Here is a 26704-nt window from a genome sequence, read left to right on the forward strand (position 1 = left end):
AAGGGACCCATCGTGTGTTAAACTGTTGTCGAAAACGCCTCTGAGTCACAACAAGGCTTTTCGTTTCATGAAAAAGTAACACAATTGCCGATCGTTGCTGTGTTGTCAGTCTTCCATTGTCAGCCATTGCTGGTTACTAGTCTCCTAGTGGCAGTATCGTGAATTACATGTCATTTCGTAACTCATTTGTTTTTCCAAGCTCTGCTGGTACTGCTGTAGAGATCCCAGCGGAGTATCTAATGTGTGGTGTAAATTGTAAAACAAACAATTGGTAACACATTTTATACGCCACCCTATAGTTAAGTTGTGCCACAAATTCCTCTTCTTCCTAATTCTATTCTGTATCTCCTCATTAGTCACATAATCTACCCATCTAATCTTCAGCATTCTTCTGTAGCACCACATTTCGTCCATGTTTCACTTCCATACATGGATACACTCAATGCAAATACTTTCTGAAAAGACTTCCTGACACTTAAATGTATGCTCAATGTGAACAAATTTCTCTTCTTCAGAAATGCTGTCCTTGGCACTGCCAGACTACATTTTATATTCTCTCTACTTCAACCTTCGTCAGTTATTTTGCTCCCCAAATAGCAAAAGTTATCTATTACTTTAATTGTCTTATTTCATAATGCAATTCTGTCATCATCACCCAATTTAATTCGACTACATTCCATTATTCTTGTTTTGCTTTTGTTGATGTTCGTCATATATCCCTCTTTGAATGTGCTGTCCATTCTGTTCAACTGATCTTCCAGGCCCTTTACTGTCTCTGACAGAATTACAATGTCATTGGCTAACCTCAAAGTTTTTATTTCTCCTCCCTGGATTTTAATTCCTACTCAAAATTTTTCATTTGTTCCCTTTATTGCTTGCTCAATATGCAGACTGAGCGACACCAGGGATAGGCTAAAACCTTGTCTCACTCCCTTCCCAACCACTGCTTCCCTTTTGCTCCTCCCCTTTTATAACTGCCATCTGGTTTCTGTACAAATTGTAAATAGCCTTTCACTCCCTGCATTTGACGACTGCCACCTTTAGAATTGAAAGAGAGTATGCCAGTCAACATTGTCGAAAGCTTCTTTAAGTTTACAAATACTAGAAATGTGGGTTTGCCTTTCCTTCATCTATCATCTAAGATAAATCATAGGGTCGGTATTGCCTCACGCGTTCCAACGTTTCTACGGAATCGAAACTAATCTTCCCTGAGGTCAGCACCTACCAGTTTTTCCATTCGACTGTACAAAATTTATGTTAGTATTCTACAGCCATGATTTATTAAACTGATAGATCGGTAATTTTCATGCCTGTCAACATTTGCTTTCTTTGGAATTGCAATTATTATATTCTTCTTGAAGTCTGGGGGTATTTTGCCTGTCTCATACATTTTTCTGACCAGATGGCAGAGTTTTTTCAAGGCTGGCTGTCCCAAGGCTATCAGTAGTTTTAATGGATGTTGTATCCTCCCAGGGCCTTGTTTCAACTTATGTCTTTCAGCACTGTCAAATTCTTCACGCAGTATCATACCTCCCATTTCATCCTCATCTACGTTCTCTTCCATTTTCAAAATATTGCCCGCAAGTGCATCGCCCTTGTATAGACCCTCTATAGGTCTCTTCAGTATTCCAGTAGGCAGTGTTTGTCTTACCCCTAGTCATATATGCCTCTACATCCTTAAATTTGTCCTGTTACCATCCCTGCTGAGCCATTTTGCACTTCCTGTCGATCTCATTTTTGAGACGTTTGTATTCCTTTCAGCCTGCTTCATTTAATGCATTTTTATATTTTCACCATTCATCTATTTAATTCAGTATCTCCTCTGTTACCCAAGGATTTCTACTAGCCTCATCTTTTTACCTACTTGATCCTCTGCTACTTTCACTAGTAATCTCTCAAAGCTACCCTTCCTCTTCTGCTGTATCACTTACCCATGTCCTTGTCAATGGTTCCCTAGTGCTTTCTGAAACACTCTACAATCTCTGATCCTTTCACTTTATCCAGATCCTATCTCTTACAATTCCTACCTTTTTGCAGTTCTTTCAGGTCTGGATAGATATCTGCTTATTACACATTACAACCTTCTCCAAATGTCAGCGGTATCTTTCAGTCAGCAGACAAGATTGGCCTGTATGCTTTTGTGCGGCATGTGTCACACTTCATGCTTCCACTTCACTATCTCATCAGAAACAGTGGACGTAGGAATGTTCAGGAGTGTGGAAAGCTCGCATACAGACATGTGACACCAATGACACCCTATCACCTGACCACATTCAAAGTCAATGAGCTCCGCGGAGCGCCCCATTTTGCTCTCTCACGATGTATAATGACTACTGAGGTCTCTGATATGGAGTAGGTGGCAGCACAATGCACCAAATATGAAAAAGTAAGTTTTTGGGGGTGGCCTGAAGCTTTTCAGCGCATAGTGTATGATGAAGTTGTGCTCTGTACAAAATTCTACCAGACGGCTTCCTCTTTCATTCCTTACCCACATTCCATATTCACCTCCTCCTTTTCCTTCTCTTCCATTTCCTACTATTGAATTCCAATCACCTATTATGTCTATTAAATTTTCGTCTCCCTTCATTATCTGAATAATTTCTTTTATCTCATCATACATTTCTTTAATCTCTTCATCATCTGGGGACCTAGTTGGCATATGAACCTGTACACTACTGTGGTAAGTGTGGGCTTTGTGTCTATCTTGGCTGCAATACTGCATTCACTATGCTGTTCATAGTAGCTTACCCGCACTCCTGTTTTTTATTCATTTTTAAACCTACTCCTCCATTACCCCTATATGATTTTGTATTTATAATCCTGTGTTCATCTGACCAGAAGTCTTATTCCCCATGCCATCATACTTAACCAATTCCCACCATATTTATCTTTACACTATCCATTTCCCTTTTTAAATTTTCTAACCTGCCTCCCTGATTAAAGGGTCTGACATTCCATGTTCCAATTTGTAGAACATAAGTTTTCTGTCTCCTGATAATGATGTCATCCTGGAGATCTGAATGGGGGACTATTTGACTTCCGGAATATTTTACCCAAGAGGACACCATCTTCATTTAATGGACAGTAAATTTGCATCCCCTCGTGAAAAATTACGGCTATAGTTTCCCCTTGCTTTCATCCGTTTACAGTACTAGCACAGCAAGGCTGTTTTGGTTAATGTTACAAGACCAGATCAGTCATTCACCCTGACTGTCGCCCCTGCAACAGGAACACAGTGGTGAGTTCCAATTAATGTGTTGGCCACCCAACTCGCCAGCCCTGAACCTGGTTGAACAGATCTGGGATGTGATTTAACATAACGTCAGAGATCATCCCCCCTTCCAGAATTTATGGGAATGAAGTGGCCTGATTGTATAAATATGGTTCCAACTTCCTCCAGTGATCTATGAAGGCCTCATTGCTTCTGTGCCACTATGTCTCCCTACTTTTGTCTGTGCCAGAGGTGTACATACCAGCTTTCAGATGAGTGATGATAATCTTGGGCTGATCAGCCTATGGCAGTTACCATTATTGAAAGAAGGTTGTATTATTGTAATGATTGTGATGGTATAATGATACTGCCACATAAAGTTCGGCTAAACAGTACATGCTGCCCACGAGCCCTGCATGACTCACCCTCCAGTCCAGCTTCAAGACACCGACTGCCCGTGAGATCCACTGCTGTTCCTCTACACCCATTGTTGCTCCACAATGCCCACTGGTGCCACGAGCTCTGAGCTGTGAGAAGTGACATCTGCCAGGCACATGGGGCTCGAATTCGAAGAGGGAGCCCACCAAGGTTCAGCCTCCTCCACCAAACCAAAATCTCCCGTATCCACCGTTAAGGAGCCCTTTACATATGCCTCTCCTTGATATGAGTAATGTGCATGTGTGAGGCTTTACTCGTCCATAAATTCAGAACCAGGAGGTTTGCCGAACTCACCACCCTGACAATCTAACAGGGTCCCAACAACTGAGGAGCTAGCTTGCTATCGAACCCTAACTCCCCCTTTTCAGCAATATTAGGGTTTCGGACAATTTTGGTATTATGTCTAGTCTGGCTCCAGTTGTGCTGTGTTACTGCTAGGGTGACTTGTTCTTGAAGCAAATCATTGATTGACTACAGGTTGACAAGAGGAAAACTGACTGGATGTGCTAACATAAGGGATAGTGGAGCAGCCTCCAGGGACTTGGGTTGTGCAGTGTTAAAGATAAAATTGAGCCACGTTGTCTGAGCCTTGTTGTGAAAGATAAGCACAGCCTTCAACTTGCAGTTCACCTGGTCAGCAAAGTATGCTGGTAAAAGGATTTGTGGTCACATCTTTAATTCCATTGTCAAAGCAGAACCTCACAAATAGCTGGGAAACAGAAGCTATCAAGCATCCTCGGTGGCCTGGAAACAGAAAAAATTCATAACAAATGCTGGCCAGCTGCCAGGAATGTCATTTCTCTGCTTGGAATGTGTCAAAAAAAACGAGAAAAGTCATCCATGATAACTAGTAGGTGCCTAATACACACACACACACACACACACTTGATGAAGTGGACCTATATAATCCATACAAAGTTAATCCATCAGGCATTCCTAACAGGTAGGCTCTAAAAGCCACTTGAGGGAATTCAAGTTGGGCTCAGCTCCCTTACGGCTCTCACACTCCTCCACCAACCTCTGGACAGTCTTATTCTGGGAGTACCAGATGACATGTTGAGTGATCTTGACCCCACCAACCTCCAGGCTTGCTTATACAGGGAGGACCAGGTGATGTGTCGTCTGATCTTGACAACGGTTTTATAAATGCCTATGAGGGTATTATGGAAATAATGAGCCAAAACCTAACTAAGAGCTTGATTGTCAGTCTCTAAACAAAATTCCTGGTGTTCAAAATAAAATCTGAATTTCTTAAGGGCAAACATAACCGCCAAGGCTTCCCATTCATACATAGAATATTTCATCTCCGCAGGTGAAAGTTCCCAAGGTGCATTGCTATAGGGCATCTACATACAACACGTCCCCTGCCATTCTGTTCCTGTAGGAGGACAGCTACCACTTTCTACTCCAGAAGAATTAGGTGTCTGTCTGCAAGAAGAACATGACCTCAAAATTTGGTATGTCTAATACTAGTGGGTTACTAAGCACCACCTTAATGGCTTCAGAAGATTCTGGATGACTTTCATCCCGTGTGAAATTTCTTAAATCGTTAAGGCACCCCACTAATTTAATAAAATTCGGCACAGACTTCCGAAAAAATTTGTCATGCCAGGTCTTGCATCTGAGTCTATTGCATAGATATGAGGCATGTACCAAGGAGTTGGGAACTGGGGCAGGCTAGAGATGGACAAGTATATTTCATATGTTGGGTGGGTGGTGGAATATCACTGTGGGAGGGATGGGGAGGATATTTGTCATTTCAGTTTTGACTGTCTCCCGACCTGTCCTAAAATATCCTCACTACTGTCTTCCCCAACCCTCCCATAATGATATCTTGTTGCCCACCAGTCCTAGACAATACTCTTATCCATTACTACTCCTCTCTTGCTCCTAGCCCCTTGCCTCAAGGCTTATATTCCTGCAACAGACCCAGAAGCCATATCTACTCCAGTCCTATCACTGGCATCTCCTATTTGATCAAAGACAGAGCCACCTGTGAAAACAGCCATACAATCTACCAAATAAGCAGTAACATCTGTGGCACGTTCTATGTGGGCACGACCACTAACAAGCTACCTGTTTGCATGAAAAAGCTACTTTGTAAAAGGGGAGAAAGGGATAATGTGACCAATTTTAGACCTATTTCTATGCCAACAGTGTTTGCTTAAGTTATTGAAAAGGCTGTGTATGTAAGGATAATTGATCATTTTATTTCACATAATTTGCTATCGAATGTCCAGATCAGTTTTAGAAGTGGTTTAACAACTGATAAGGCTATATTCTCTTTTCTCTGTGAGGTACTGGATGGATTATGCAAATGGTTTCGAGCACTAGCCATCTTTTTTTAATCAACTAAGGTGTTCAGTTGTGTTGATCACAAAATATTGATACAGAAGTTAGACCATTACAGAATACAGGTAGTAGCTCACAGTTGGTTCACTTCTTCCCCAACCCCTACCCTACTATCCCTCCCACTCCTCAACCTGTGCTGCCTCCTTTTACCTGTCACTCACTTCAGCAGTTGTTGCTCATGTCAAACACAGTCACAGTCGGGCCTTAATAGCCACAGACAGTAGCCGTGTGTGTGTGTGTGTGTGTGTGTGTGTGTGTGTGTGTGTGTGTGTGTGTGTGAGAGAGAGAGAGAGAGAGAGAGAGAGAGAGAGAGAGAGAGAGAGAGTTCTACTTCTGAGGAAGGACTTTGTCGGAGATTGTGCATACTTCCAGTGTCCTTTTCATTGTGCCGGCCCACAACTCGATGACTCTCTACGTTACGAGTAGAAATCTATCCTCTATATTATTGTTCTTACATCCTGGACCTTCCATTGATCAATCAATAATATTTGTAACTATACAAGCTCTCAGGTAATGTAGTTACCATTAACAAAAAGTTATATCAAATGAGTATGTGAAGCAACTACCAGACCACATTAAATGAAACAACTCTACATATACACTTGACAGCACAGAAAGTTCCCCACCCCTCAGAATTCTAAGCCTTGTCATATGCATGATTTGACAACACAGGATGCAGACACTGTAAGATGTAGACATTGTCTTTCACTTGAGTTGTTAGAGTGTTGTACCACTCGTGGTCTAGTGGTAAATGTCATGCAATGTAGATGCAAAGTTGTATGCTCCAGTCTATTCATTCCTTTATTTTTTAACTGCAGTTTGACTGCCTGCTAAAAGTGTGAACCTGATGAAACCTCAAAGGTAATCTGCTTCACTTTCTAACCACACAGTAATAACAAAAGAGCCTTTGGCTGCATCAAGATCACAACAGTTTATGCTTAAACGTTTCCTCACCCTACATAACCACTGCAACCCAGCTGCTCACCACCAGGCATCTGACACTGGTTGTAGTCCGAACAGATGAATGTGGTGCATCTGCGTTTGGAGTAAATTTATGCTCTCACACCGATAAGCATGAAATTATTTATTAGCATAGTTGGATTTTCTGCAGCACGAGGAAGATATCTAATATATGTGACATACTGTTTGCTGTGGGTTTAACAGAGGGGTGAATGCACCTTAAAGCATTTGTGTGAAGTGTGGAGCGATATTAGGAAAACCACATCAGAAAAGCATTTTCTTGTTTCTTTCATTCTGGCATGAATGAATTTCCACATTCATGAAGTTTCAATAATTGACATATGTGATGAACTGTTACCATTTAACTTTCGTACAACATTTGCATTCAACTGCCAAAGTTAAGAAGTCAATAGCAGAAGTACGACATGCCACAATTAACAGCAACAAAAATCAAACTGGTGTCTATTACCGCATTTTCGTTTCAGTGTCATCAGTTCACTCATAGAGCTTCCCTATGCCATGGCTATCAACAATGAGAAGATGCTGTTATAAAAGACATGGCAAATATGGAGGCTCCTTCACCTGTCAGTTAACCCCAAAATGAAAAATATGTCTGAAGTGTTAGACCCTTTCCTCTTGCATCTATTTCATAACACTTAAACAATATTCATAAGATTCAACTACACACAATCCAGTTCATAACTACACATCAAATATTGGAAGTTCAAATAAGAAAATGACAACTGATAAATATATTCACAATAACCTACACATGTGTAACTGCACGGTGTCCACCCCATTTATCAAAGTTATTTCATGCGGAGAATCAAACTACACAAAGAAACAATTTAAATGCGAGAGCAGCAAGGTGCCAAAAATACATCGCAATGAGCTCAACTGGTCAGATGGTGCCTGGCATCAAGAGACCAGTAGCAGATAGCTGGTTGATGCTCTATGGAAAGAAAACTCTCGACTATAATCTATTCCGATCTTGATGCAGCCATGAGCTCTTGCACAGAAGATTAGAAAGTGAAGCAAATTATCCCTGAGTTTCTATCAGACTGGTACATTAAGTACACAGCCGAAATGTGGTTAAAAAATAAAAGAATGAGAGGACTTAAACTCTCAACTATGCCTCTACATTGGGCGACATTTACTACCAGATACAACACTGTAACAGCTCGAGTGGAAGACAACATTTCCTCCAGACACATACAAATACTATAGTGTTGCCAGATTGTGTAGACGGCCAGACTTAGAATTCTTAGAGGACAACTAATTTTTGTGCAGTCAAATGTAAACAATAGGTTTATCTGGGCTTGCCCACCTTGTACAATACAGTATTAAGTATTATATTTACAGACTGCAAGAATGAAAGACGTAAGCAAGATATAGACAACATTTTAAAACCCCAATATGTCTGATAATGTTAGTAATCTTCCAAGGTGTTGAGATGCCTCAGATCACCAGTTATTTTGGCAACAGAGAATGTTGCTGTCTTCAGCTGATTTCTGTGGGATGGACTGTTACACAACTGAGTTCACTGGGTAAAAATATAGTTGTCTATTGTGTTGAAACTAAATGAAACAGCACGCATCTGCAGGATATGTGCAACAAGGAGTGGGAACCAACTGCTGACTGAAAACTACCTCAGTATGAAAGCCATCTTGAAATACAAACTGTGGTTGGTTAAGTATTCCATAATGAAGGAAAGAAAAAAAAGTTCTTGTCCTGGCAGAGAGTTGACAATGATATGAAGAAAAGTTTGTTTTAGTTATGCTGAATAAAATTTGTGTGAATATTTCTATGTTCTAGATTTGACCAATTTCTTTTTACATAGTGAGTTAATTGTGAGCACGTTTTACCATGCATTCATACTATTGATTCACCTCAATAGGTAATTAATTCCCTACCTTCAGTGTGGATGTACACTTACATTCGACCTCCAGTGTGAATATAAAATCAGCGAGAAAGTACGACATGGACAGGGACTGCTGATAGGTGCCACTGGGGGGCTGTGAGAGTCTGCTGGGGAACACGATGAGATAGTCTGCATTTTTGCAATAAACACTGTGTCCAGGTGGCATTGCGGTTAATGTGACTGCCTAGTAACCAGAAGATCATGGGTCTGAGTCCCTCTACAGCACACATTTTCACTCATCGCTGCTGATCTTCTGTTTATGTGGTTTGTCCTTCTTCAGTATTCTAGTGAGACAGTACTTAATCTTAACATCTACATTTGTCAAACCATTGGCCATACTTGCATAACCAGTTGATATTATCATTCACAGGCTCAGTAGTTGTAGCTGACAAGCTATGGAAGAAATACATTTGTGCAGATGCTTCAGCTGTTGATCTGCACCTCCCCCAACATGCTGTGGTTGTCCACAGCAAAGTCTCCATAACTATTGTTGCCCTCCCCAACCACGCCATCTGCACAGCAGCTATGGTCTAGGTTATTTTGTGTGCACTGAGCAAGACTTCAGGAAGTATTGTAAGCTATTAGAACAAAGGTGACTGACTTGTTTATCCAATGAACTTTCAGTACCTTCAAAACCACCATAAGGGTGACTCTTCACATTATGGACCAATTTCATACACTTTCCTGCTTAAGGAAGTACCAAGATCATTGTGAAATGTAGAAGAGACCATTCTCACCTAAGGGAAGAATGCAGTTTTCAACATGTGATTTGATCACATAGTGTAAATATTTGAACAAACTATCTGTTGAGGATATAAATCATACATAAGCTTCAGAATATACACATGTAAGAAATAAGCATTTCAATCTAGGCTCAATGCTTCAATGAGGAGTATTCAAAGGAACATTAATTGCTGTGTATCAAATGAAAAGTATACAAACAGCTTTAAGGTATTACAAACAATGTCTGAAATTTATTTAATCATCCTGTGAGATGCAGTAGTCTTCTTACAGTGTCAAAATGTAAGCTTTTGACAAAGCAAGCTGGGATCTTCTTACTTCCTCTTGTTCTGCCCATGGGCTCTGCTAACCAGGCACCTCCTAGTGTACATGATGCAGTGGATTCACCCTCACCGCAGGGAGAGTATAGGGAGGTAATGCATTTGCATCAATCAAGGCGGAGAGCCAATGAGGAGACCGGTCGCTTGGCCTCACCCATTCGCCCTTTAAGTAAATATGTGGCTGCTGCTTCAGTAGGATATGGGCAGGTCCACAGGAGGAGGGGTTTACTAGTTTTTGGGAACTCCAAAATTAGGTGCATTGTGGAGCCCCTTAGACAGACACTGTTCAGGGCTGGAAAGAAAGACAATGTGCATTCGGTAGTGTCTCGGTGAGCCTCATCCAAGATGTGGAGGCAGCTCTGCCTGCAGCTTTCGAGCATGCAGGGTGCAGTAGTCTGCAAGTTGTGGCTCACATTGGCACCAATGATTTTGATTTCTGTCGCCATACTCAGTTCATACAGGTGGCCGGGGGAGGGGGGGGGGGGGGGGGGAGGAGGAGGAGGACGAGGAGGAGGAGGAAGACGTGGAGGTGGTGGTGAAGACTGCTAGCCTCAGTGTGGGGTGCAGGCAGAGCTCACAATTTGCAGCATTGTTCCCAGGGGTGATTGGGTCCTTTGGTTTGGAGCCGAGTGGAGGGTCTCAACCAAAGGCTTCGTTGATTCTGTGATTGTCTTGACTGCAGATTTCTAGACTTGCATTATCTGGTGGGGATTTGGGGATTTGTAAGACTCCCTTTGTCAGGTCAGGGGGTGGTCTACATGAAGGAAGCAGCTACTCAGGTAGCAGAGTGCTTATGAAGTGCACATGAGGGTTTTTTTGACTAGACAGTAGTTTGAAGTACTCTGAAGAACACTCCCCGGTCAATACGCAGCAAAGGATGTCAGACCACTTTAGGTCTAAAGAAACTTCGACTGTCAACATTTTATCAGTAAACCGTCAAAGAATTCATAACAAAATTTCTTGAATTTCCTGCCCTACAGGAAAGCTCTCATGCTCAAAGTATTCTTGAGACCAACAGCTCACTGCAACCTAAAGTGGAAAGATCTGAGAGATTTAGAAAGTCAGGGAACATATGTCATAAAGACAGATTAGACTCCAAGGCAGTGGGAGTGTTCACTGCAGCTGACAAAAATATTACCTCTATTGAGGTTGAAGTGGAATGCGACAGTGAAGTTATCTGGTCCCGTATAACAGATGGATGTTTTTAGTGGTGACCCTATTCCACTGTGACAGTTCTTAAAACATCAAAGAAAGACCATGCAATACTAGTTGGAGGTGACTTTCACCTATTGAGTATAGACTGGTATATCTATGGATTCATTGCTGAGGATACTGACAGACAGATGGCCAAAATAATTTTGAAAACATTTTCTGAAAACTCTTTTGAGCAGTTAGCTTGGTAGCCCATACGCAATGGAAATATCTTAGATCTTGTAGCTACAAACATGCCAGATCTTACTGACTATATCAGTATAGAAATGGGGATTAGCAATCATAACTAGCAATTAACCATGGTTATGAAAGATATTACATCAAGTAAGAAGGCTAGGAGAGTGTTTCTTGTAGATAAGAGTAGATAAGCAGTTGTTAGCATCTCACTTAGCCAGTGAATTAACGTCACTTAGTTCCAGTAAGATGCAAGTAGAGGAGTTACAGGTAAAGTTTAAACAGATTGTAAATCATGGTCTGGAGAGTTATGCACCTTGTAAGTGGATAAAGGATGGAAAAGCCTCTCCATGGTTTAATAATGAAATTTGGAAGATGCTATGGAAGCAGAGGTTATTGCACCCTCAGTTCGAAAGAGACCGCAAAAATGACAACAACAAAAGGTTAATAGAGATTCGTAAGTTTGCGAAAAGATCTATGCGCAAAGCATACAACAACTACCACCGTGATACCTTAGCAAAAGATCTTGCAGAGAACCTGAGAAAATTCTGGTCCTATGTAAAATCCCTAAGTGCGTCTTACGCTTCTGCTCAGTCCCTTGTTGAACAGTCAGGTGTGTCAGTTGAAGACAGCAAAATGAAAGCTGAAGTTTTAAATTTCATATCCAAGAAATCATTCATGCAGCAAAATCATACAAATATACAGTCATATGACCATCGGACAGGCTCCTGGCGCAGAGAAACAACTGAAAGATTTAAAAGCAAATAAGGCACTAGGTCCGGATGTACTCCCAATTTGGTTTTACAAAGAATACTCCACAGCATTATCCCTTATTTAGCTTGCATTTATTGCGAATCTCTCGTCCAGCACAAAGTCCCAAGTGGCAGAAGGGTAAAGGAACACGCCTGCAAAATTACAGACGAATATCAGTAACTTCAGTTTGTTGCAGAATCCTTGAACATATTCTCAGTCTGAATATAATAAATTTTCTTGAGACTGAGAAGATTATGTCCACAAATCAGCTTGAGAGAGCATTGCCCGTGTGAAACTCAGATCAACCTTTTCTCACATGATATACTGTGAACTACATATGAAGGGCAACAGGCAGACTCCATAGATTTCTGGAACACATTTGACACGGTGCCCCACTGCAGGCTCTGAATGAAGGTACAAGCATATGGAATAAGTTCACAGATATGTGAATCGCTCGAAGACTTCTTAAGTAATAGAATCCAGTATCAGGGACAATGGTATCATCAGGAATGCTCCAGGTACGTGTGATAAGATCACTGTTGTTCTCTATATACAGATAAATGATTTAGAGGACAGGATAGGCAGCAATCTGGGGTTGTTTGCTGATGATGCTGTGGTGCATAGTACTGTACTAATTAAAAGTTATCAACTGAAAACTTCACTATTATACGAGATAGGAAATTTAGAATGAGCTGAGCGGAATAATCTGAAGCAGTGACACCACTCACCGGAAAGCACTCATTCCATTATCTGTGAGAAGATATTTTGATTCACTGGAAAATAATTCAATTAAAATATATACACACTTAAAATTTGGAACCAGGCACACTATTATTTTTTGTGTCATAATATCTGTTTACTTCTGAAGTTCCCCTGTGTATTATCATAGACATTATTTTTGTGGACTGAATGGCATCCTTTATTAATATGTAAAGTAATTAATTAAAAACTTAATAAAATTAACATAAGGCATTATACATTTAAATATGACTGTCAAACTTTTAGCTGGGGTGTTCCTAACATTGATGAATAAAGTGGTTGCATGAATTTTTCTAATGTAATAATCCACAACATATTTCATAAACCCAATTTTGTTCTGAGTATACAGCCCATCCAAAGTAGTAAAACTTAACCTAGTCATTTTCAAATAATTACAAGATTCCGAATGCAGCAAAAATCTTTACACCACCCTTTATAAGACCAATCCTACCCAAAGTAGTCAGTCAGTGGCAATCTCTCACATGATTAACCTATCTGCATTCATATTATCAAAAGTCAGTCCACCTAACATCTTCATTAACATCTTTCTTTTCTTTTTCTACAGTCTTTGCAGTGACATGCATTACCTTTAACTTTTTGGAAACATTCAGAAGACAGCATATGGGTTGTGTAATTGTGTCAACATTATGAAAGACAGTGTACATGGGTTACATTCCTGGAAACTGGATGTATCAAACTGTAAGCACCAGGAATACTGTGGTTATGTTAATATGTCACTCTTCATCTGATGAAATGCTCTGTGTTTACATCAACACTGTCACACTACCGTTTCGGATTGTGGGTTATTTTTACCGGTAATAAACATTTATCAGAGATCTGAGAGTGGTCATCAATTTGACTTCAAGGAATAGATACTCAAAATCAATTATAGTATTTATTTTGGCATACATTACAGGACAACTTTCCACAGAACTGGTGTTCACTAATAGTGCGATCTTCCATCAATGAGAGAGCAAATGCACAATACAAAGTTGCAGCTAAGCAATGTCCACGGATGGTTGTCACAGCAACTGGAAACTGTGTCACAAACAAAATTTAGTTTCTGTGTCATTATCAAAAAATAGGAAATGAAAGTCTCTAGCCATTTGTGAGTAGATGGCTTCAAGCAATTCTTTTTGTGCTACACAGTTCTGTTTCTTTTCTTTCTAATCAGATTTTTTCAAGATTCTAAATAATACATGATCACAATAGTATCTTTGTAGTATTTGCTTTCAATTCAGCACATTAAGGTCATAAAAGCATTTTTCTTTGTGGTAGCATACACACAGTGAGCAATATGTGGAAATGTAACATAAGAATGATAAGGACAGGACATGAACAACTGACTTTTGCCTTTGTTGATCTATATTGTTAACTGTTCACAAACTGTGCTCTGAGTTGTTGCTTCAGATCATGATACGTGTTTGTATTACATCTGAACATTCTATCATATAATTATCATTAATTATTTTGATAAAAACTTTAATTTTTTTATCACTTACCTGCAGCAGTAAAGGTTCACTATTCACTGTCAACATTTTTAGTTGTTGGTATTAATGTATGGGGACTATAAACAGAAAGCACGAATGACGTGACAGCTAGCTTATATTCATCTTACATTTAAAATAACATTTTAATTGTTATGTCTACCACAGTTTCGAAACTCGTAGAGGTGACAAAAAGAATGACATCTTCACCTCTCAAGAAAATGATCAGTGTTACGCCCACCAACCAGTAGTCACTTTCCTGGCACCTGGCAGGGCCGATGGGTGAACACTGTCACACAGCCGGTACGAGAATGGTTGGCCTCAGTGGCATCTAGTACTTCGTAATAAAGGGTGTAAAACAGGATCACACTAGTCCAGCCCATCAACACAGAAACGCTGTTATTACTAGACCAAATGGTTAGTGGTTTTTGTTTTACTTAAATGTTTGACAGTTGGATACAATACACAACTTATTTCTCATGTAGACATAAAATCATGTTAATACTGAGAAACAAATACGCTTTCAGTTTTTGTCTTATCCTTGTCTGGGGATGCAATTTTCAGCTCCTTAGTGATTCACTGAACATCCCTCAGAAAAGTCTAATACATTCGAACTGTGGCATCTCAACTCTTGTTTGTATTATCTCCATTCACTAATACTACTTTGACATGCGTGTAGAAATGCAAGTGTCAGTTGTGAAAAGCTTAAAATGCTGTAGGAGGGACAAATAAAATTGCAGATCAGTTACTAAATCCATTTACAACTCCACATCATGTCATACAAAAATGTGCACATCAGGAGCAATGTTTTCACTGGCTGTGATTCTTGTGAATTGCTCTTTTCCTTCCTTGTTTTATGGTGTAGACATATAGTTGTAAACATATAGTACGTTGACAGTACTGTCTCTCCTTTCCTGTTATGCTGTGTGACACTTTACAGTTCAGCATATCAAAAGGCAAGGGATCTTGCAACTTATGCCACTGAATATGTGAGACTATATGTCTGCTGCAGGCAGGAGCAGGAAAATACAATGATGGTGAAGAGAAGTGGTGAGATTAGTTTGAAGATACAGAAATAAACATATCAGTCTTAGCATGCGGAGATGATAGTTGTGTGTGTGTGTGTGTGTGTGTGTGTGAATGTGTGTATCCGGAGGTGGACTCTCTCAAAAAATTTAATTTAGTATTACATAAACGTCAATCAAAAATAAATATAAAATTAGACTTTATTACAAATCATATAACACTGTTCCCCGATTACATTAACATTGCATTGGATTTCTCAAATTTAAAGAACTTTTCTATGAATTATATAACATAGAATGCATTATTAATCATGTACAAACAAAACCAGAAGGACATAACTTGAACAAATCAGACTATATTCCAAATTTTTCTGCCTTAAAAATTAAGTAAGACAACAATATGATTATTACACAAAATTTTCTTCTTCTTACTTTCAAATAACGTGTTATTATCTCTTAGGAATCTTTATTACTTCCAAGCAAGTTAAAAGATTTCAGTGCTAGTTCTATTTCACACATTTCTGTACTACAGAAAAATTCATCAGATCATTAAGTGGGTCACATTTTCTTCTTATATTATGGTTGTGGTACATTTGATTGTGAGAAAGTTATGATTGAAGAGAGAGAATGTTTGGTTGTGGTCAATGTCCCCACTTTCTTAAAAAGGCTAAGACAGGAGATTTCTCGGGTGACGAGACACATTTTGTTGTTGTTGTTGTGGTCATCAGTCCTGAGACTGGTTTGATGCAGCTCTCCATGCCACTCTATCCTGTGCAAGCTTTTTCATCTCCCAGTACCTACTGCAACCTACATCCTTCTGAATCTGCTTAGTGTATTCATCTCTTGGTCTCCCTCTACGATTTTTACCCTCCACGCTGCCCTCCAATACTAAATTGGTGATCCCTTGATGCCTCAGAACATGTCCTACCAACCGATCCCTTCTTCTGGTCAAGTTGTGCCACAAACTTCTCTTCTCCCCAATCCTATTCAATACTTCCTCATTAGTTATGTGATCTACCCATCTAATCTTCAGCATTCTTCTGTAGCACCACATTTCGAAAGCTTCTATTCTCTTCTTGTCCAAACTATTTATCGTCCATGTTTCACATGTAACTCTTTAATAATCTCATTTTGGGTGTAGACATTTTTCATTGCCCATTAACTGCCTTAGAAAACATTCACAAATCCACAAGTAAATGAAAATATTTCATTCATATTAGGAATTATTCTGATGGCAAGTGTTTCAGAGCACATACTTTTAATTTTCTAAATTAGGAGCATGTGCAACTCCCAATTTTGCTACAATCAACACAACACATCACTATTAACCACCTATACTATACAGCTTGATAATGGCGTCCCCTTGGGGATAATATTCTGGAGGAGAAATGCTTTCCCTTTTGGATATCCCAGTTGGTGAATACTGAGGAGGAGGTCACCAGAAAAACATTTCAATTTTGTAATGGAGGGAAGTTCGAGGGGAGGGGGCAGGGGTAACATTATAAAGGGAGAACAATTTTTGACAACAGCATGCAGAGCCAAATGGATGCAGACTGCAGCAGTTATACGAAAACAAAAAGATCTGTACAGAAAAGACAAACAAGAAGAGGTGCACCAAATAAGTCTTGGCCTTCAAAGTAACCACTGTTAGCTACAACACACTTCTGACATCAGTTGTAAAGCTGTTGGAAACTGTCAACAAATTTTCTTGTGCAATCGCTCAAAGCACTGTGGTCACACACCGTTGCATATCTGTGGCATAGCAGGTGATGAGGCCTGGTGCTACCAATAAGATCCTGAGACCGAGTGACAGTCCGTGGCACAATGTTTGTTGTCTTCCCCACCTCCCAAAAAGAGTCTTCTGTCAAAATCCAAGATTAAAGGATGTTGATTGCTTTTTTCAAAAGCAAAGTCTTGATCTATCATGAATTTCTATCTGAGGGAGGTGAGGGAAATGTCTGTCGATCAGTCTCTGGATCGTACTGGTAGCACCCGGTCTCACCTCCTGTAATGATGCGATAAATCCAACAACGCATGACCACGTTACTTAAAACTATTCCACAAGAAGTGTTTATGAACAGTTTTCAATAGCTTTACAATTAGTGTCACAAATGTGTTGTAGCTAATGGTGATTACTTTGTAACTCTCATTGTCTTTATTTTCTGAGACCATTCATCGAACTTTTTGGATGTACCTTGTATATTTCGGAGTATAATAGCACACTGTAATGCATAATGGTGATAGGTTTTCATTATCATGTTCTTGTGTTTAAAAAGATGGTTTATGCCACCTTACCTTACGTAAACTGCCTTTCAAAATAGCTGCCCTGTCTTTCATTTTCTTGTACTTCTCAACAAATCCTTCAATCTGCCACTAGAACAAAACAAGAAAGAAAATTGTTGTGAACAAAACCACAGGAATTTGCCCAAGTATTCTATCTATAGTAAAATTAACTTGAGGAAGCCGCTTGGTCCAAAACTACTTGTAACCACCTGTCAAAAGCCCAAATAGCCATCTTTCACAGTGAGGACATGCATGGAGAGTGTCAGTGAGGTTCCAGAAGGTACCAACAGGGATGTGGACCCACTCCAGATCCACTATCGTGGCCAAGTGTGCTATGTTTCACAGCCGAGGGCCAAAGATTCGTGGCAAAAACAGTATCAAAGTAGTCACCGCATATTCTCAACCGGGTTTTGAATTCAGCCTTAGGGTAGAGGAGGGGGCAGGGAGCGGGTAGGGGGAGGCAGGGGAGCATGAGCACAGTGAACTCCCTCTGGTGCTCGTGGTACCACACACTTACACTACGAAGTGTGTGACATACTCCATTGTTCTGCTGGTAGACGCTATCTTGCCAAGGGAAAATAAATTGCACGTATGAGTGGATGTGGTCCCCAAGGATTGATGCTTACTTGTGTTGAACCACTGTGCTTTCCAGAATGATGAAATCACCCAGGGGAGACCACAAAAATATTCGCAACACCTTAAACCCCCTCCACCGGCCTGAACCCTTCAACAATTGTTGCAGTGCCATACATGCCAAAAGCCGTCTGTCTGATGGAGCATAAAACACGATTCATTTGAAAAGGCCATCTTCTGCCACTCAGTGGCATGCAAATTCTTGCCTTTCTCGATGATGGACAGCAGCCAGAATACGTGCATGAACCAAACCATTGTTGCAGAGGCCCATATGCATCAACATTTGTTGAACGGTCATTGAGGAGACACGGTTGGTAGCCCCTTGGTTCATCTGGCCGCTTAGTTGCTCAACAGTTGCATATTCATTCACCCACACATATCTTTGCACCACAGTTGCCTGCATGCCGGTTTTGGATGGCACTAATTCGCCGTGCACAGTATACTTTCACCACGGTGGCATGTAAACAGTTTACAATCTTAGCCTTTTTGGAAATGCTTCTACACTTGGCCCAAAAACCAATGATGTCCGATAAATAGCTCTGTTTCAGCATTATGACAACATCTGCACTCTTTTCTGCATCACCCCTTGACCCACTTTATATATACTCCAATGCTAATGCTGGCATCTGCCGTCTGTGAGCGGTTACTGCATGTTGATATAAAACATAGGCAGTGCTCACATTAATGTGACTGAACTGTGTATAAAATTACAAAGAGACAGATGGGGTGGGCAGTACTTACCTTTAGAAGGTGGAATTTCAAGTACTGCTGATGGACACTTGTAAGTGTATGGGGCGAAAAAAAAAAATTCGAATTCATTAGTTTCCCGATGTCTGAGGGACCTCTTCCAATCATCCCCAAGCTATCAATCTTTCCTCCTTGGGGAACATCAAAGTTATGAGATATCTCCCTTCCTCATTCCCCCTCATTTTGTGTGTGACAATCAGCAGCACTGGCAATTTCACCTCCTAAATATAAGTAGTGGTCAGCCATAGTGTATCACTGGAATTATATATTTTTCTGCTAGCAAAAATTACACCCCATACAGAATTGCAGTCAAATAACGTTAGATATAATTTTTATTTACCAAGCAGCTGTAGATACAGGCATACACAGTGAAGTATAACAGCGCCATTTTTCGGGTTCTTTCGAATGAAGAAAGTACAGAAGCAGGAATAGTAATTGAAATTAAATGGAAAGAATGAAAGGAAAAACAAGTGCTCTTGCTGAGTTGTTCACCTCCTCCTTGCTCCAGGAACTCTTGAGAACTTTTTCTATTTAATCTCAGTATGCATTGTTTCATCCAACCTGTCTTCTCTTTTCAAATAAGGAAAATCCAGGATGGAATATAACAATATTATGGAAATAAGTCACCACTCGCCGTATGGTAGAGATGCTGAGTCACAGATAGGCATAACAGAAAGACTGTCACAAATAAGAAGCTTCCGGCCAGTAAGGCCTTACTGGCCAAACCTTCTTGTTTGTGACAGGCTTTTAGTTGTGCCTATCTATGACTTAGCATCTCTGCTTTATAGTGAGTGGTAACTTTCCTTTTCATAATATTGCTACTTTCTTCTCTTTTGGCAGATTAATATAACTCCAGTTTCAAAAAAAAACTTATGTTTTCCTTGACTAGGTTTTCCTCGTCTGTGTTATGCTTTGTAAGCAGTTTCTATCAATATTTGATATAACACTTATATGTTTGCCAACATAGGAGATTTCAAAATACAGGGTGTACATAAAGTCTAGGAACAGTTTCAATTATTTACTGCACAGAAACCAAACACTGTACAGATATCACACATATGTCATTTCGAAGATAAACACTGAAAGTTTTTTTCCCCCTATGTTTAGAACCAAGTACGGTAAGAAGCTAACAACAAGAAAGGCCATGTACCACCGGCACAACAAATTCCTTATGACAGGTAGCTTGTGCCTGACGAAGAGAAGCGGACATCCTAGTGTGAGTGCAGTGAATGTGGAGCACTTACAAGAGATATTCATAAGGAGTCCTAGGAAATCGGCGCATCGTGCATCCTTCGAACTGGAAATGACTCCAATGACAGTGTGGAAAGTCCTGCTACAGAAGCTGTCTATGAAACCATTAAAATTGGAGCTAGTGCAGAACGTCAATGGCAACAACAAAGACAAGCATTCTGAGATTTATTCACAGTTGTAACAAGTGAATGGGGTGGGTATGGCATTGTTGAACACTTCATTTTTAGCAACCAAGTAACTTTTCACAGTACTGTGAAAGTGAACAGGCACAACTGTCGAATCTACGGTATGAAGCATCCACACAAATGCACTGAATTTGAGCGTATTCCCCAAACATAGGTGCCAATGCTAAGGAAAAGGTAATGTGGGTTAGAGGGCAGAAGGAAGAAGTAGTAAACCAGTTCACTCAGAAACTCGGATATATTAAGTGGGACTGTATATATAATTGTCAAGTGGGAATAAATAAAACTGAAACTGCTTTTAAGAGCTTCATTAAAAATTATTTAGATTTGTGGTATTCTTGTTCTCCTCCTATAAAAATCAATCTTAAAAGCCAACCTATAAAGAAAAACATTAAGTGGTACACAGATAAACTTACCAATATGAGGGAAAATATGTTATCATTGTACCACATGTATAAAAATTCTCATAAAGATGGAACGGAGCAGAAAGATGATTTGTACAAAGCATATCTTGAATGTAAGAGAACCTACAGAACTAAGCTTAGAATGGCAAAAAGAACAGCATACAAAAGATACATTGAAGGGGCTCCTAATAAGTGCAAAGCTGCATGGAATGCTGTTGCACAAGAGCATTGCAGGAATGATGAGCATCGCATAGCTCTTGACCCGGATAAAGTTAATCATTTTTTCATGGACTCTGTAAGTTATATTAGGAACACAATTGAAACAACCACCAATGCAAGTGATCTACTTAAGCAACAACAACCTGAAAACAATACATTTACATGGAGGACAATCGCACCCACTTGGATTACAAAGGTAGTGGCAAAGTTCTCAAACTCCCAAGAGCATGGACTGCTCTTGGTTGTCCAATTACATAATTAAAAAAAACAGTGCATATAATTAGTGAACCATTGGCCTTTCTGTTTAATAGGTGTCAATAGTTTGGAGTCTATCCTACAACTCTAAAAATATCAAAAGTTATCCCAGTGTATAAAAAAGGGGACAAACATGATCTCAAAAATTACCAACCAGTTTCAATAGTTCCCATTTTCTTGAAAATACTTGAATCTCTTATTTATAACCAACTGAACCACTACTTTGAGTCGCATAACTTACTCTCTAATAGTCAATTTGGCTTCCGCAAGGGAAAAAATACCACTACTGCTGTTCTTTCAATTGTGAATGAAGTAATAACAACCTTTGAGAATAAAAATAAAGCCTCACTTCTTTTATGTGATTTAAGTAAGGCATTAGACTGGATTTCTCATGATATCTTAATTGCTAAACTCAAATTCTATGGCATACAAGATTCTGCATTGGCAGTAATTGAATCATACCTAAAAATTGGAAGCAGTTTGCCTATGTCAGAAACAGAGACTCACAGTTGCTAGAAGTTAAGACAGGAGTCCTACAAGGTTCTGTCCTTAGGCCCTTCTTTTTTATAACTGCAGTCAATGATTTACCTCATTGTATCCCCACTTTTGTTATTTGGTTATGCTGATGCCACAACTTTGTTTGCTCAGCACGACAACATATCAGTTCTGCAAGATGACATGGAAGCAGCACTAAATTGGTTCTCACCCAATACACTGCTTTGCAATCCTTATAAAAACCAACAGATTACACTGGGATTGTCAAAAGAGGTATAGGTGAAAGCAGTTAAAATTCTAGGAATTCATGTAGACTTTAAGTTAATGTGGGAAACACACATCAACCACACCTGCGCAAAATTGTCTCGAGTTACGTATTTAATGTGGAAACTGAGGAGCCTGGTGACAAGAGAATATTTATGAGTTATTTATTTTGGACACTTTCAGTCACAGATAGAGTATGGACTGCTGATATGGGGACTCTCTTCACATCACTGAACTTCTAAAAATTCAGAAGAAAGTGATAAGGCCAATGAGCAATTCTGGTAGATCAGAGCACTGCCGACCACTGTTCATTCAGCTGAAAATATTAACCGTTATTAATTTTTATATATACGCCTCAGAATTGTAAGCAAAAAAAACAATATAGCAGTTTTTGAAATGGGGGAAAACATGCACCACCATAATACCAGAGGCAAAACAAAATTAGACATACCTAGGCACAGGCTGACAAGAACAGCGAATTCCCATCTAATCAATAGTCTAAGAATATTTAATAAACTTCCATTTTCTTCTCGGTCGGATCACATAAGTAGCTTCAAGAGCAAGCTACTAAATTGGTTACTAATCAATCCTTTTTACAATGTAACAGAATTTATGAATATAAAATCAATCAACATTAATTTTTAAGGATTTCATTATGTGGTGTCACTGAAAGTATTTATCTTATGTTATGGTGTATGTTATCATCTATGGGCGCTATTTGCAAAGCTCATTTAGCTTTAAGGTACTATTCACGGAAAATGTTATATGATATCCATTTAAATTGCCTATTCCACCTCAGGTGGTCAATGGTGAACAAAGAATCTGAAACTGTACTGCAAAGGTAAATGTTTTTTGTGTCTTGTCACGTCAAAAATTGTATGGGCCATTCTTCTTCACCAAGAGCACTGTCACTGGAAATTCCTACTTGTACATGTTGCAGCAATGGCTGATGCCTCAAATGAGATTGGACTCTCTGTTCATCTTTCAGCAGGATGGGGCTCCACCCCATTTTCATCGTGAAGTTCCTGGGTACCTGAAAACGGAGCAGTCACATCGATGGCTTGACCATGCTACAGAAGGGGAAATCTGTTTCATGAAATGGCCCTCCCGATCACCAGATCTCACTCTGTGTGACTCTTTTGCGTATGTACTACCTCTACCATATGATGTGGCAGAGCTCCAGGAGTGAATACGGGAAGTGACTGCCACAGTCGACGATGCCATGCTGGGATGGGTAAGGCAAGAATTTGATTACCGTATTGTCATCTACCTGATCACTCATGGTTCGCATATCCAATGTTTATAGAAAAAAATAAACTTTCAAAAAGTTTCTCTTCGAAATGCAGTATGTATGGCATCTGTACAATGTTTAAATAAATAATTGAAAGTGTTCCTTGATTTTATGTACACGCTGTACTTGAACATACACTGTATGGCAGCACATTCAAGATAAGAGAATCAGGTGTAAACAATGGTTTACAACTGCGAAGAACACAATCTCAAAGATATAAGTATTATGTCGTGGAAATAATGTCTGTCTGTCTAACAAACAGTAAGCAGAGACAGGAAAAATCCATTTTATTTTATGGTCAATTTCAGAGTTATTTTTGCCTATTTGTTGCTGTTTTCTGCCAACTCTAGTATTACTTTCTGCCAATTTTGATGGTATTTTTCAGGAGTTTGGTATCACTTTCCAATAGCTTATTTTTGAAGTATCAAACGGCTTATATCACTGTTCCAGCACTATGAAAACGAAAATATACCTCTTAACTACATTACATATGGCATCACAGAAGAAAAAGGAAATCATTTATATGAAACCCATTAAATGTAATCAATTAAAGAAACCATACACTGTCAAAAGGTTTTCAAATTAAAGTACTATTATAGCTTCAATGGTTTCTTTGAAACCTTTTACCACCAATTGATCAGTACTTCACAACAATGCAAAAATAGCAGTGTAAAGTGTAAATTTTTAACATGGGCAAGGAGAAGGCCACAAATGCAGTTAACCAATTCAGCTCATATTTGGCAGCCTGCTTCTATACAACATAAAATGAAGATCAGTTTTGAGAACACCATCCCTACAGTTCATGATGTGAATTTGATTCAAAACTGACCAGATCGATATACAATTGAAAATGGAACACTTTTAATCATCATAGGTGGTGTCCAGAAGCAAACTTTTTTCCTAGGGATTTGCAAAAGAAACTATTACAACTGCCACTTATGTACCCGTAAAGTAAATGCTATTCAATGAAAGTACTGCTGATGCAACAATCAAGGCATCTGGCTGGGGAGCAGAGAACCTGTGTTCAATTCTGAAATGCAGTCTGCTGGATTTTTTGTCATCTTTCTTTTCCTTATTGAAATTAGTAACAAAAGGAGGGTTAATATGGCAGTTATTAAGGAATAATAACAAGGAGGTAAATAAATTTCTCAAACAACTTGGATTGGTGAAAAATTAAAATTCAAAGCCTCATATGAAAACAAATGTCACGAGGGACCACAGACAGCTTAATATGCTATGCTAGTTTACAATGAGCCGCGGTACAGAACTTTATTTGGAGGTTTCAAAACTGCAATGTACATCTGGAAATCCAGCAGGAATTTCACAACTATCCACATTCCACAACAATTCATAGCATAATTCATGATCAATTTTCAGCACCAATTTTTTAGGTGATGTTGCATGCGTGGTATGCATTAGAATTACACTGGAGATCCAAAGAAACTGGTACACCTGCCTAATATCATGTAGGGGCCCACAAGCACGCAGAAGTGCTGCAACATGGCATGGCATGGACTTGACTGATGTCTGAAATAGTGCTAGAGGGAACTGACACCATGAATCCTGCAGGGCTGTCCATAAATCAGTAAGAACACAAGGGTGTGGAGACATCATCTGAACAGCACATTGCAAGGCATCCCAGATACACTCAATAATGTTCATGTCTGGTGAGTTTGGTGACCAGTGAAGTGTTTAAACTCAGAAGAGTGTTTCTGGAGCCACTCTGTAGAAATTCTGGATGTGTGGGGTGTCACATTGTCATGCTGGAATTGGCCAAGTTCTTCAGAATGCACAATGGCCATGAATGGATACAGGTAATCTAGAAAGGATGGTTACATACGAGTTACCTATCAGAGTCGTATATAGACATATCATGGGTCCTGTATCAGTCCAACTGCACACATCCCACACCATTACAGAGCCCCCACCAGCTTGAACAAGTCCCCTGCTGACAAGCAGTGTCCATGGACTCATGAGGCCAGCTCCATACCCATACACATCTATACACTTGATACAATTTGAAATGAGACTCATCCGACCAGGCAACATGTTTCCAGTCATCAACAGTCCAATGTCGGTGTTGACGGATCCAGACGAGGCATAAAGCTTTGTGTCATGCAGTCATCAAGGGTACACGAGTGGGCCTCAGCTCCAAAAGTCCATATTGATGATGTATCGTTGAATGATTTGCATGCTGATACTTGTTGATAGCCCAGTACTGAAATGTACAGCAATCTGAGGAAAGGTTGCACTTCTGTCACATTGAACAATTCTCTTCAGTCGTCATTGGTCATTTTCTTGCAGAATCTTTTTCCAGCCACAGCGATGTCAGAGATCTGATGTTTTACCAGATTCCTGATATTCAAGGTACACTTGTGGAATGGTCAAATGGAAAAACCTCGCTTCATCACTACCTCAGAGATACTGTGTCCCATCGCTCATGCACCGACTATAGCAACACGTTCCAACTCATTTAAATCTTGATAATCTGCCATTGAACCAGCAGTAACCTAGCTAACAACTGTGGCAGACACTTGTTATCTTATACAGGCATTGATGACCGCAGTGCCATATTCTGTCTGTTTACATCTATCTGTATTTTAATACACATTCCTATACCAGTTTCCTTGGCACTTCAGTGTAATTCCCAAAAACGAAATATTTTTAAATGTAACCCAAGTCAGTTTTCTGCCAAATCTTCAGAATGAATGATGTAGTTGTGCAAAAGCTGCTTTCATTATATGTTCTTCGTGTCACAAGCATATTTGCTTCAAATGTTTATATTACAAGTACCACCCATGTAGATGTTCAAAGGTAAGTGAAGGCATGTAACAGTGAGTGAAAGAGCCTTTGTAGGGCAACCAGGATTAAAATTATAATTCTTTCTAATCCAAGTCATTAAAGAAATTTATTTCCCTACCTTGTTATTATTTTTCACTGATTACCTTTTCACTTTCCTATTCCTACTAGATTCAATACAGCAAAAATACTAATGAAAAAACTGCAGAATGCATTTGGAAATTAAACATATGTTCTCTTCTCCTCAGCCACATGCCTTGATCACTACGTCTGTGGCAGTTCTTTTGAACAGTGTTTACCATAGGCATACTCAGTGTATTTCTTCGATTCTACGAAATGGGAATATGCTGAGCAGCACCCCCCCCCCCCCCCCCCACATGATGAAAACACCCAATTTTCAATTACCTATTGATTTCGTCAAATTTGAATCAATCAATTAGGAGTGGTTTCCTCAAATATAAGGATGGGGGAGCTTTTTGAGCCAAAATATCTCAGTCCTCTGTTTTAGGTTTATACAAGCACCCTGCC

The sequence above is a fragment of the Schistocerca piceifrons genome, chromosome 3, assembly GCF_021461385.2.
Source record: "Schistocerca piceifrons isolate TAMUIC-IGC-003096 chromosome 3, iqSchPice1.1, whole genome shotgun sequence".
Classification (NCBI taxonomy): domain Eukaryota; kingdom Metazoa; phylum Arthropoda; class Insecta; order Orthoptera; family Acrididae; genus Schistocerca; species Schistocerca piceifrons.